General features: G+C 40.4%; 1 protein-coding gene across 2 annotated transcripts in view; it reads left to right on the forward strand.

Annotated features, from left to right (window-relative positions):
- The window catches only part of SULF2 (sulfatase 2), a 131,766-nt gene that overhangs the window by 14,671 nt on the left and 104,678 nt on the right, over positions 1-12,417 (forward strand). The window contains exon 1 of one of the 2 annotated variants that reach the window (XM_075276777.1): positions 5,987-6,012. The exons of the other annotated variant lie outside the window; for it this stretch is intronic. The gene's annotated coding sequence lies outside the window, so the exon portion shown is untranslated. Of the gene's footprint in view, positions 1-5,986; positions 6,013-12,417 lie in introns of those variants that run through there. 2 annotated transcript variants of the gene reach the window in all.

Below are 12,417 nucleotides of genomic sequence, written 5' to 3' on the forward strand. Positions count from 1 at the left end.
GGCTGGTGCTTGGCATCATTGTTTCTCTTCTGTTAACCATGGTTATCTCTAAAGAAACACATGCACTCATCATTGCACTGCACAAACATGGCCTAACTGGGAAGAGTATCGCAGCTAGAAAGATTGCACCTCAGTCAACAATCTATCACATCATCAAGAACTTCAAGGAGAGAGGTTCCATTGTTGGCAAAAAGGCTCCAGGGCAACCAAGAAAGACCAGCAAGCGCCAGGACCGTCTCTTAAAAGTGTTTCAGCTGCGGGATCGGGCTACCAGCAGTGCAGAGCTTTCTCAGGAATGGCAGCAGGCAGGTGTGAGTGCATCTGCACGCACTGTGAGGCAGAGACTCTTGGAGCAAGGCCTGGTCTCAAGGAGGGCAGCGAAGAAGCCACTTCTCTCCAGAAAAAACATCAGGGGCAGACTGATATTCTGCAAAAGGTACAGGGAGTGGACTGCTGAGGACTGGGGTAAAGTCATTTTCTCTGATGAATCCTCTTTTCGATTGTTTGGGACATCTGGAAAACAGCTTATTCGGAGAAGACGAGGTGAGCGCTACCACCAGTCTTGTCTCATGCCAACTGTAAAGCATCCTGAAACCATTCATGTGTGGGGTTGCTTCTCAGCCAAGGGAATCGGCTCTCTCACAGTCTTGCCTAAAAACACAGCCATGAATAAAGAATGGTACCAGAATGTCCTCCAAGATCAACTTCTCCCAACCGTCCAAGAGCAATTTGGCAATCAACAATGCCTTTTCCAGCATGATGGAGCACCTTGCCATAAAGCAAAGGTGATAACTAAATGGCTCAGGGAACAAAACATAGAGATTTTGGGTGTATGGCCTGGAAACTCCCCAGATCCTAATCCCATTGAGAACTTGTGATCAATCATCAAGAGACTGGTGGACAAACAAAAACCTACAAATTCTGACAAAATGCAAGCATTGATTGTGCAAGAATGGACTGCTATCAGTCAGGATTTGGTCCAGAAGTTGATTGAGAGCATACCAGGGAGAATTGCAGAGGTCCTGAAGAAGAAGGTTCAACACTGCAAATATTGACTTGCTGCATTCACTCATTCTAACTATCAATATAAGCTTTTGTTACTCATAATATTTCTGTATGTGATAAAAACGTGACAAACACACATAAAAACCAGAGGTCAGCAGATCATGTGAAAATATAAGATTTGTGTCATTTTCAAAACTTTTGGCAATGACTGTAGACCCAGGGACATCATCACTGGAAGACCGCCTCTTCATTGCATGTGCCAGCTACCCACGTATGTGCAATACAGTGGGGACCACTTTGGAGCATATTATTCTGTGCGGGGGCCACTGTGGAGCATATTATACTGTGTGGTGGTCACTGTGGCGTATATTATCCTGTTTATGTATGTATTTGTGCATATTTTTACGTATTGACCAAATGCCCAAAAAAATAAAAATAAAAAAATCAATAATTGTTGTCCTGAAGCTTTCTCTGTGTGACTGTAATGATGATATACAGAGGTGATTACAATATTACAGCCAAAGGAGAAGGTTACTGAGTGAGAACTAGGAGTCTAAAGATGACTGCTGAGGGTGTAGTAGGCGGGTTAGCTAGTGAAACAGCAAGGGAGAGTGAGTGAATCAGCTAGGCATGCGCACCAATGAATCATGGGAGTTGTACGAAAGGCACAGAACAGGAAGATGCCAATATAAACAAATGCAGAGGATGCAAGAACCTCCCAGAGAACCCAGAAATCAGTGATTGAAAAAAACAAAACACTGCTAAAGATATTTGGAAGACTAACCTATTAATAGCACTAAGACCTTTTTTGAAAATTATTTTTTTGCCCAGAAAACCCGTTTAAGCTAAGGCCCCACAATGCAGATACAAAGCTTTTTTGGTTCATATTTTGTTGCATTTATTGGTTTTTTTTGGCTACAAAGGGAATGAGAAACATATACAAGTGCATCTCAGTAAATTAGAATATCATCAAAGTAATTTTTTAAAAATTTTTGGAATCCAATTGAAAAAGTGAAACCTATATTATATTGAGTCATTATAAACTGAACTTTTTCAAGTGTTTGTTACTGTTGATGATTATCCCCTTCCCGCCAATGGCATTTTTTGATTTTCGTTTTTTGTTTTTGACTCCCCTCCTTCTAAACCCCATAACTTTTTTATTTCTCCGCTCCCAGAGCCATATGAGGTCTTAATTTTTGCGGGACAAATTTTTCTTCATGATGCCACCATTAATTATTCTATATAATGTAATGGGAAGCAGGAAAAAAATTCAGAATGGGGTGGATTTGAAGAAAAAATGCATTTCTGCGACTTTCTTACGGGCTTTGGTTTTACGGCGTTCACTGTGCAGCCAAAATGACATGTCCCCTATATTCTGTGTTTTGGTACGGTTCCAGGGATACCAAATTTTTATGGTTTTATTTACATTTTGACCCCTTAAAAAAAAAAAATCCAAAACTGTGTTAAAATTTTTTTTTTCTAAAAGTCGCCATATTCCGACGGCCGTAACTTTTTTATACGTAAGTGTACGGGGATGCATAGGGCGTCTTTTTTTGCGGGGCCGGGTGTACTTTTTAGTTCTACCATTTTCGGGAAATGTTATTGCTTTGATCACTTTTATTCAAATTTTTATCAGAATCAAAACAGTGAAAAAACGGCAGTTTGGCACTTTTGACTATTTTTCCCGCTATGGCGTTTACCGAACAGGAAAAATATTTTTATAGATTTGTAGAGCGGGCGATTTCGGACGCGGGGATACCTAACATGTATAGGTTTCACAGTTTTTAACTACTTTTATATGCGTTCTAGGGAAAGGGGGGTGATTTGAACTTTTAATACTTTTTATATTTTTTTATATATTAACTTTTAAATTTTTTTTTTTTTTTTTTTTGCATTTATTAGACCCCCTAGGGGTGTTGAACCCCAGGGGGTCTGATCACTAATGCAATGCATTACAATGCTAATGCATTGCAAAAAATCATCCTCTCTTTTGCAGGCTGCATAGACCAGCCTGCAAAAGAGACAATTTGCAGACAAGCCTGGGAGCCTATACAAGGCTCCGGCTGTCATGGCAACATGACGTCGGCCCTGGAGCATGCTCCAGGAGCCGGCGACCCCGGGCAAAATGGCGGCGCCCATGCACCGCCGGGAAAATGGCACCTCCGGCGCCTTTGACCGCGGCGCCGGAGGGGTTAATGCCTCTGATCGGTCCGGGGACCGATCAGAGTCATTAGAGCCGGTTGTCTACTGCTTAAAGCAGTAGACACCCGGCGGCTATGGCGGTCGCCATAGTTAAAGACCCGACATGTGCCGTACTATTACGGCGCATGTCGGGAAGGGGTTATAGCCTTAGAGCCAAGGAAAGTCCAAAAGTCATTATCTCAGAAAATTAGAATAGTTAACCGAAAACAGCTGCAAAGGCTTCCTAAGGGGGTGCTCACACTACCGTCTGTCCGACAGGTAGTGTCCGCTCCTAGTGTCCGTTCAAAATCTCTCACGGACATTAGGAGCGGACACTAGCTGTGTCCGTGACACCTGTCATTTATTTAAATGGCGATCGGGTGCGTTCTTTTGCACTCCGTGCCCTTCCTTCACTGTCCGCTTGTAAAGATGTCCAACTATTCAAGCGGACAGAAAAAACCTACATGTCGGGTTCTTCTGTCCGCTTGAGAAGTCTGACATCTTTACATGCGGACAGTGAAGGAAGGGCACGGAGTGCAAAATAACGCACCCGATGCCCATTTAAATAAATGACAGGTGTCATGGACACAGCTAGTGTCCGCTCCTAATGTCCGTGCCAGATTTTGAGCGGACACTAGGAGCGGACACTACCTGTCGGACACCGACGGTAGTGTGAACGCTCCCTATGCAATCAGTATGTGTATCAGTCCGTTTTGAAGTGTCAAAATGAATTCAAATGGACGGATGGCATACTGATGTGTGAACATACCCTAAGTTTGGTTCAATAGGCTACACAATCATGGGGAAGACTGCTGACTTGACAGATGTCCAGAAAGCAGTCATTGACACTCTCCATAAGGAGGGTAAACCACAAAAGGTCATTGCTAAAGAAGCTGGCTGTTCAGAGTTCTGTATCAAAGCATATTAATGGAAAGGTGAGTGGAAGGAGAAAGTGTGGTAGAAAAAGGTGCACAAGCAACTAGGATAACTGCAGCCTTGATAGGATTGTTAAGAAAAGGCCATCAAAAAATTTGGGGGAGATTCACAGAGTGGATTACTGCTGGAGTCAGTGCTTCAAGAGTCACCACACACAGATGTATCCAGGACATGGGCTACAAGTGTCGCATTCCATGTGTCAAGATAACCATGGCCAATAGACATCGCCAGAAGCGTCTTACCTGGGCCAAGGAAAGAAAGAACTGGACTGTTGCTCAGTGGTCAAAGGTGATATTTTCAGACGAAAGTAAATTTTGCATTTTATTTGGAAATCAAGGTCCCAGAGTCTGGAGGAAGAGTGGAGAGGCTGCTGTACACAATCCAAGCTGCTTGAGGTCTAGTGTGAGGTTTCGACAATCAATGATGGTTTGGGGAGCCATATCCTCTGCTGGTGTAGGTCCACTGGGTTTTATCAAGCCCAAAGTCACTGCAAGGAAATTCTACAGCACTTCATGCTTTCCCTCTGCTGACATGCTTTTTGGAGATGGAATTTTCCTTTTCCAACAGGACTTGGCACCTGTCTACACTGCCAAACGTACGAAGACCTGGTTTAATAACCAGTGTCTCTGTACTTGATTAGCCAGCAAACTCGCCTGACCTTAACCCTATAGACAATCTATGGGATATTGTCAAAGGTAGATGAAACTCCAACAATGCAGATGAGCTGAAGTCTACTATGAAAGCAGCCTGGGCTTCCATAACGCCTCTGCAGTGCCACAGGGTGATCCCTCCATGCCGTATCGATGCAGTCATTCCTGCAAAAGGAGCCCCGAACAAGTATTTCAGTGCAAAAAAAAAAAAAAAAGCTGTGTTTCCGCAACATAGGACTTTATTCTTAAAGTGTCTTCACTACAGCTAAGACATTTTGGACAATTGTATTTTAATTCCTTGTTGTTTTTAATATCTGTACTTGCCAGTGCATGAGGACATTCTTGTCTATATCACACAATTTAGGACTGTCTGTATGGATAATCCCATGTTTTAACATCTCCAAAATTGTTCTTTGTGCATTAATTTATCTACTTCTTAGCTAAAAACAGCAGTACAAAAGTTTCTCCTTGACTGGACTGCCGCCTAATTCAGTTTACTTGCTATGATACATTGAGACAAATCTTCAGGATGGAGGAGAGTTTCTGTTGCTGCTATGCTTAGAGTTGTCAACTTGAGAACACACTAATCTGCTGTGTTGCTAGAGCCCCACAATGTAGCACTTAGACGGCAGGTCACTTGCCTTGATGCCTGTGGTTAATTGCTACATGATGGGAGTAGTTGTGCTCTTTGCCCCTCTTGGGTTTCCTGTGTGCTGCACAAAATGTATCTACTGCTTCCTGCTGATGGGGTTAATGAGGCGTGGAGTGGCTTCAGTGCTTGTTGGCTGCTGCCATCTACCTAGTCTCCAGGATACATCCTTGCACTGGTAATCGTCTTGTTTTCATGCTGTGAGAACTGGTTGCTGGATTTTTGTTCTTTGGTACAATGGAATTTAATAAAATGTGTGCCAAGCTCCATTGTTCTGTCGCTAATGACCTTTTTAACTCTCTGGTTCAACCTTTGTGTCCCAGTGCCCTGGGAAAGTTGCAGGTTTCCCAAGCTGCAGAGTGTGTCTCCTAAACACCCCCAGCCCATTTATCATATGATAATAAAGAGTGTGGCACAGAATGGGAATGAGCCCCTCACCCACTTCTCAATGAGATCAATCCATCTACATGAATGAGCTTTTGTCACTGTTAATTTGTGCACTGTGAAAAAGAGAAAACTTAGAGAAGCAATACACAGAATGCACAATGTTCTCATGTCTCAAGCAGGAAGATGAGGAACAGCAACAACCAGGTAGGTTGTCAGAATTTATTGGATTTTTAGGGCATTTTGATGATGACTGCTGGTGGGACTATGCTCCTCCTCCAGTCCACTGTAAATACAGAGTTGTTGGTCAAGATTAAAACAGTCTGCAGCATAAAAGTGTAATTGATTAAATTTTTTTCATAAATAGTGCATGTAAATATGATAAACTTTGGTATGAGACGACTCTTGTTTTTCTTTTTTCTCCACTGCACCTTTAACCCCTTACTGCTGGTGACATTTTTTGATTTTCGTTTGACTCCCTGCCTTTCAAACCCCATAACTTTTTTTTTTTTTTTTCTCTTTATTTTTCTGTTCTCTGAGCCATATGAGGGCTTCATTTTTGCAGAACAAATTGTTCTTCATGATGCTAACATTTATTATTCTGTACAATGTACTAGGAAACTGGCAAAAAATTCTGAATAGGGTGGATTCGAAGTAAAAGTGCATTTGTACAACTTTCTAATGGGCTTCGTTTTTATTGCATTTGCTCTAAAGCCAAAATGACGTTGCCTGTATTCTAGGTTTTGGTACAATTCCAGTGATACCATAATTATATAGTTTTATTTACATGTTAATCCATTAAAAACAAAAAAAAAACAACCTTTTTTTTCCCTAAAAATTACCATATTCTGACACACGTAACTTTTTTTTTTTTTTTTTTTTTTTGCAGGGGCCAGGTGTACTTTTAAGTTGCTTTGATCATTTATTCAAATTTTTGTCAGAAGTGAAACGTAGAAAAAGCAGCTGTTTGGCACTTCATCATTTGGGGAAAATATCTTTGAGTTTGTAGACCAGGTGTTTTGATTAGTATTGTAGTCTATGGTAGTTTCTTTATTCTACTATTGAGGCTGATCATAGACTAGCTTGAATAGTAATATTATTATTGCAGCCCTGGAAGCCGTAAAGGGGCATTTTTTATTTTATTTATTTATTTTTTTTTTTTTGGGGGGGGGGCACACTTCAGTGTTCATTTTGATTATGGGCATTAGCCCAGGTCTCTGCTGTACATTTTAAAGACCCAGCATCTGTCTTACTATTACGGCTGGTGTCGAGAAGGGGTTGAAGGGAGTCTGTCAGCAGAGAAAACCAGTATCAAACTAATGACAGTACCTTGTAGAATGCCTTTTACATTGTCAAAAACCTTTTTTTTTTTTTTTTTTTTTTTTTTTTTATATTGTGCATTGCAGCTCCATTTACATTAAAATCTGAATTTTAATTGAATTCAGATTAGCTGAAAAGAGTTTTAAGAGCATGTCTTTTCTTGCAAAGGCTTTGTTCTAGATAATGTCCTCTAACTGCAGACAAATTGTAAGTGAAACTCGTCACTCAAGTAGTAGGTGGGGTCAAGATGAATGGCAGTTAGGGGCCATTATCTAGACCACAGAGTGAAGCCCCAGCAGGAAAAGCCACACCTCTAATGCCCTTTTCAGTTAATTTTCAGAAGAATCAAACTCTGATTTTTGTGAAGATGGAGATGCAATGTAGAAAACAAAATACATCAGAAACGCCCTTCTGACAGTGAAGAGCTACGGTACAGGCACCGATAGCTCCTCACCGGGGGCACAGAACGGGAAAGCTGATAGTGCGCTGAATTCAGCACATTGTCGGCTTGCTAGCGGTGTATTACACCGTATGTGCCCCAGGAGGTAAAAGGTCCTCTTTAAATGGTCACTAATATTTCAGATAACTTAGTCTCATTTCAAAGAACAAGTGATTCTGGACCAAAATGCATGTCCATCTTGTAGGAATAAATGGAGAAATGGCCTTTCTGTCCACGCGAGAAGCTGTGTCTCATTGCTGGTCATGTAAAATAGCTGTGACTAAGAAAATATTAGATATTTCACAAATACAGCCTCAATATCGTTACATGCACTCCAATGTACATCATGTGTAATGTGGCTTTTTCTGCTTTCTTCAGCATAAACCACAGCATATGATGGGTTAAATGACAAGTATGCTTACTGATTGAAAATGCAGGGGGGGGGGGGGAGAGGAGGGGGATTATATCATGAACATTGGACCATGGTGACCCCCTCTAAAGTGACAAGGACAGGAGAATAATCACTCTTCCCTCCAAACCGTCAGCTGCATTTGTTCTCCACACTGGTTGAAGTGCAGCTACGAGCAACGTTTTAACTAGTGATATCTCAAAATCTAGATGGGCTACAGGCACAATCCTGGCTTTACTCTTTTTCCCACCACACGCATTTTTTTTTGTTTTTGACCATATACCCTATAACTTTATTTTTTTTCTGTTCATATGAAGGCTTGGGGTTTGCAGGACAAATTTCTTTCCTAACGGTACAATATAATATTCTTTATAAGGCTTTGCTTTTATGAGCACCTGACAAAGGCATATGCCGAAACGCGCGTTGGGTGATGGTGTCTGGCTTTGTCTCTCGAGTATCTGTCTCCATATAGGTAATGTTTCCTGCTATTACTTTATAGTAATGAATTTGTCTTTTGCAGTGATTTAATTATTAATTGTGGAGTTATGGAACATGCATAGATATGCACATACACATGTTACTATATAGATGAAACATTATCACTTCCTTGTTATACATACCCTGAGGTCTTGTGGGGGGGTTTGAGACCTTATTTCATTTTTGCTATGTACCATGAATTCACTGTTGTGGACAATTCGAGACTCTTTCTTTCTATGCCATTTGTCTATGTATATTATTTGTTTGTTTTTTCTTTTATAAACATTTGATATATTTGCTATAGATAGTGTGGTACTTTTTTGTGTTTTGGTATACATTTTTTCTCTCTCAATTTTGCATTCGCTTTCGTGATGTAGCCAAATACGTATTATATTTGGGGTACTTTATTTTGCGTATTTTAAGGAGAATTTGTGGATATTTTTCCATTTTCTTTTCTTATGCTCCTTCTAAATATTTTTTGTGTTTATATGTGGTTTGCTTTTGCTTTTATGAGGTACCCTGTGTAGCCATGTATTCTGTTGGTTGATATGATTCTGGGTACCCCAAATTTATTTAGGTTTTTGTTTTTTCTTTTAAATGTTAGCCCTTTTATAAAAAAAAAAAAAAAAAAGTCATGTTTTGACAACTTTTTTTTTTTTATATATATATTTGCATATGCATGGATGCATAAGGTGTCTTTTTATGTTTATTGCTTTGATCGCTGTTTTTTTCAATGTTTTCTAAGTAGCAAAACAGAAACAATGGCTTGGCATTTTTGATTTTGAAGTTTCAATGAATACGGTATATTCTGCTTGGGGTAAACAAACTGTAAGGGCTCGTTCACATCTGCGCCCGGTCTCCGTTCATGCAGGTTTCCGTTTCCTGCACAAAACTGAGCAGGAGACTAAAACCTGCAGGATTCTTTCAAACCCATTCATTTGAATGGGTTTGAAAGATGTCCGGCCGTGAGCACCAGTGAGCGTTTTATGCTCTCCGCTGCAAATCTTTTTTTTTTTTTTTTTTTTTTTTTTAAATCGGACACAGAGTTGGACATGCAGTACTCTGTGTCCAATTTTAAAAAAAACGGTTTCGCGGCGGAAAGCATAAAACGCTCACCGGCGCACACGGCCGGACCTGGTCTGACCGCTTTCCGTCTTCTGCATGCAAAAGACGGAAAGCTTAGAACAGACTACAGGTGCTAGTGTGAACCTAGCGTTATGTACTTTGCTGAAACCCCAAGCAAGATTAGAACGGGAATGTGGGGAGGTGGGATTTAAAATAAATAAAAAATAATACAACTAAGACAAGCACTAATTATTCACAGATCATGGACTGCATTCAGCTGTAAAGTTGTGTGTGTGTGTGTGTGTGTGTGTGTGTGTGTGTGTGTGTGTGTGTGTGTGTGTGTGTGTGTGAACAAAGACCAAATTTGTGTTCTGTGAATACAGGCTAAAATCTATGGGGAGGAGGAAGAGACACTTTGCTGCCCCACTGAGGACTGAGTGAGTTGAGCAGTTTAGGAAGCAGAGAAGAAAAAAAGAACCTGATACATGGAGAAAGAGAAGCAGTTTTAGATTTGCTTACTATTGATACAGGAAAACAGTTGGAATGGTTGCTGTCATGACCTTGTCCTGTTCTCACAGCTGGGGATTTGTTAGTTCTATCTATTACAGACTTTTTAGATTTGAGATGAGCTGTGTGTATACTGTAGTGGTATATGGGTGTGTAGCTATGAATTTTGGCCATTGTAGTAGTCTGGGTATGTGCACTGTGTGTCTTAATATTAAAGTCACAATACACATTCCAGGAAGCAGATGATAATGTATGTGTGTAAGTGGGGTTGAGGGGAGGGAGGAGCATGACCAGTCATCTATGAATTTTACACATACACTCTTAATCACATATCGAATTATAATTCTATCTTCATGTTTTGATATGCCTGGACTTGTAAAAATATTTGCTGGGAATATCATTCCTATGAGTTACCCATATGACACATTCCCAAAATAAATCATGTTCCTGTTAATTTGGCATGTTTATTTTGCCAGCCCTAGTCACAAGTGGGAGGTTCCTGGCAGGGGTTAGGATTCCTTCATAAATGGATTGTAGACTTGAACTCTTCAGTCATATGACTTTCAAGCCTGAAGTGTGACCAACTTCCTGCTGAACTCTGACATCTTTATTTTTTCCCTTTTTCATTTTGTATATTGTTTGCTTCTACATACAGTCATGGCCGTAAGTGTTGTCACCCCTGAAATGTTTCCAGAAAATGAAATATTTCTACTAGAATATTGCAGTTAAACATGCTTTGTTCCACACATGTTTATTTCCTTTGTGTGTATTGGAACACACGAAAAAAAACAAAAAAACGAGAAAATTATATAATTTGACGTAAAACTCTAATAAGGCTTAGTTCACACGTGAAAAAAGCCTAGCTGATTTTGTCACTGATTTTTCAGCGTCACTTTTTTTGGACACTGTTTTTTGCATTGGACGCTGTTTTTGACACTGTTTTTGACGCTTTTTCGGTCGCTGTTTTTTTTTTTTTTTAAAGCTTTTTTTTTTTTTTGGCACTACAAAAAAGTACATGATAAAAACCCGCTAGCGGTTTCAGCTGCAAAAATAAGCGACCAAAAACCGCTAGCGGTTTTTTCAGCGCCCCATAGACTCCAATTCATTTTTTCAGGCGTTAAACGCCTGAAGAAAGGTCATGTCGCTTCTTTTTCTGCTAGCAAAAAAAGCTAGCAATAAAAAAAGCTAGCAATTCACATAGGGCTACATTTTATGGAGGCTGATTTGGCTGCGAAATCAGCTGTCAAAATCAGCGTCCATGTCCCCTTGTGAACTAGCCCTAAAAATGGGCCGGACAAAGACACCCTCAACTTTAATATTTGGAAAAAATAGTTAGAATTTATCACTTCCTATAACCATTAACAAGCTCAACTGATATTGTGGACCATTCTTCTTTTGCAAACTGCTCCAGGTCCCTCATATTTGAAGGGTGCCTTCTTTCAATGGCAGTTTTGAAGAGGACCTTTCATGTCCTCAGACATATGTGGTTTTTATATACCGCTAGAAAGCCGACAGTGAATTTATACAACTATTGATATATCTAGATATTATTTGTATTCTAGATATTATTTGTATCTATTAAAGGGGTTGCCCAGGATAATTTTTATTTTAAATTGTTTTATTTTAGGCCGGGGAGGTGGAGAGGTGGGGGGTAAAAATAACAACCCCCCCCCAAAAAAAAAAAAAAAAAAAAAAAAACCTCTCGTCCCTGGGGTCTAGTGTGTATCAAAGTGGTCCGATGCCGCTGCTCCCATGTTTTGTTCCCAACCTCTTTAACTTAGCCGTATATACTCGCGTATAAGCCGACCCGAATATAAGCAGAGGCCTCTAATTTTACCACAAAAAACTGGGAAAACTTATTGACTCGAGTATAAGCCGAGGGGGGAAATGCAGCAGCTACTGGAAAATTTCAAAAATTAAAATGGTCGGAGTTTTTGGGTGCAGTAGTTGCTGGGTGCTGGGAAAGGGAAGGGGATGTTTTGGTTGTCTGTCTGCCCCTTCCCTGAGCTTGAGGACTGTTTCTTTTTTTTTTTCTTCCCCCACTTGGAATTTAGTCTGGCTGTATATAGGGTATCTGCAGTGCTCCTATTAACCCCTTCCCGACGGAACAGGAGCACTGCAGATACCCTATATTCAGTAGACTGGGCTCTTTCAGACACAAGGATAATGTGTTTGTGTTGCACAGTAATTTTCTACTTTTGTGTGTATTCTAGGGAAAGGAGTGATTTAGAACTTTTATTTTTCTAAATCTTCTTTTTTTTTTTTTATTGCACTATTTTATGGGAGATTCTATACATTGATATTGTGGCGGGGGGGGGGAGGGGGAGGAGCGGAATAGCAGCATCACTCCTGCCGCTGCTGGCTTCATGCAGGGCAGGAGCGTAGCGATATACAG

The sequence above is a fragment of the Leptodactylus fuscus genome, chromosome 6 (genome assembly GCF_031893055.1).
Source record: "Leptodactylus fuscus isolate aLepFus1 chromosome 6, aLepFus1.hap2, whole genome shotgun sequence".
Classification (NCBI taxonomy): Eukaryota; Metazoa; Chordata; class Amphibia; order Anura; family Leptodactylidae; genus Leptodactylus; species Leptodactylus fuscus.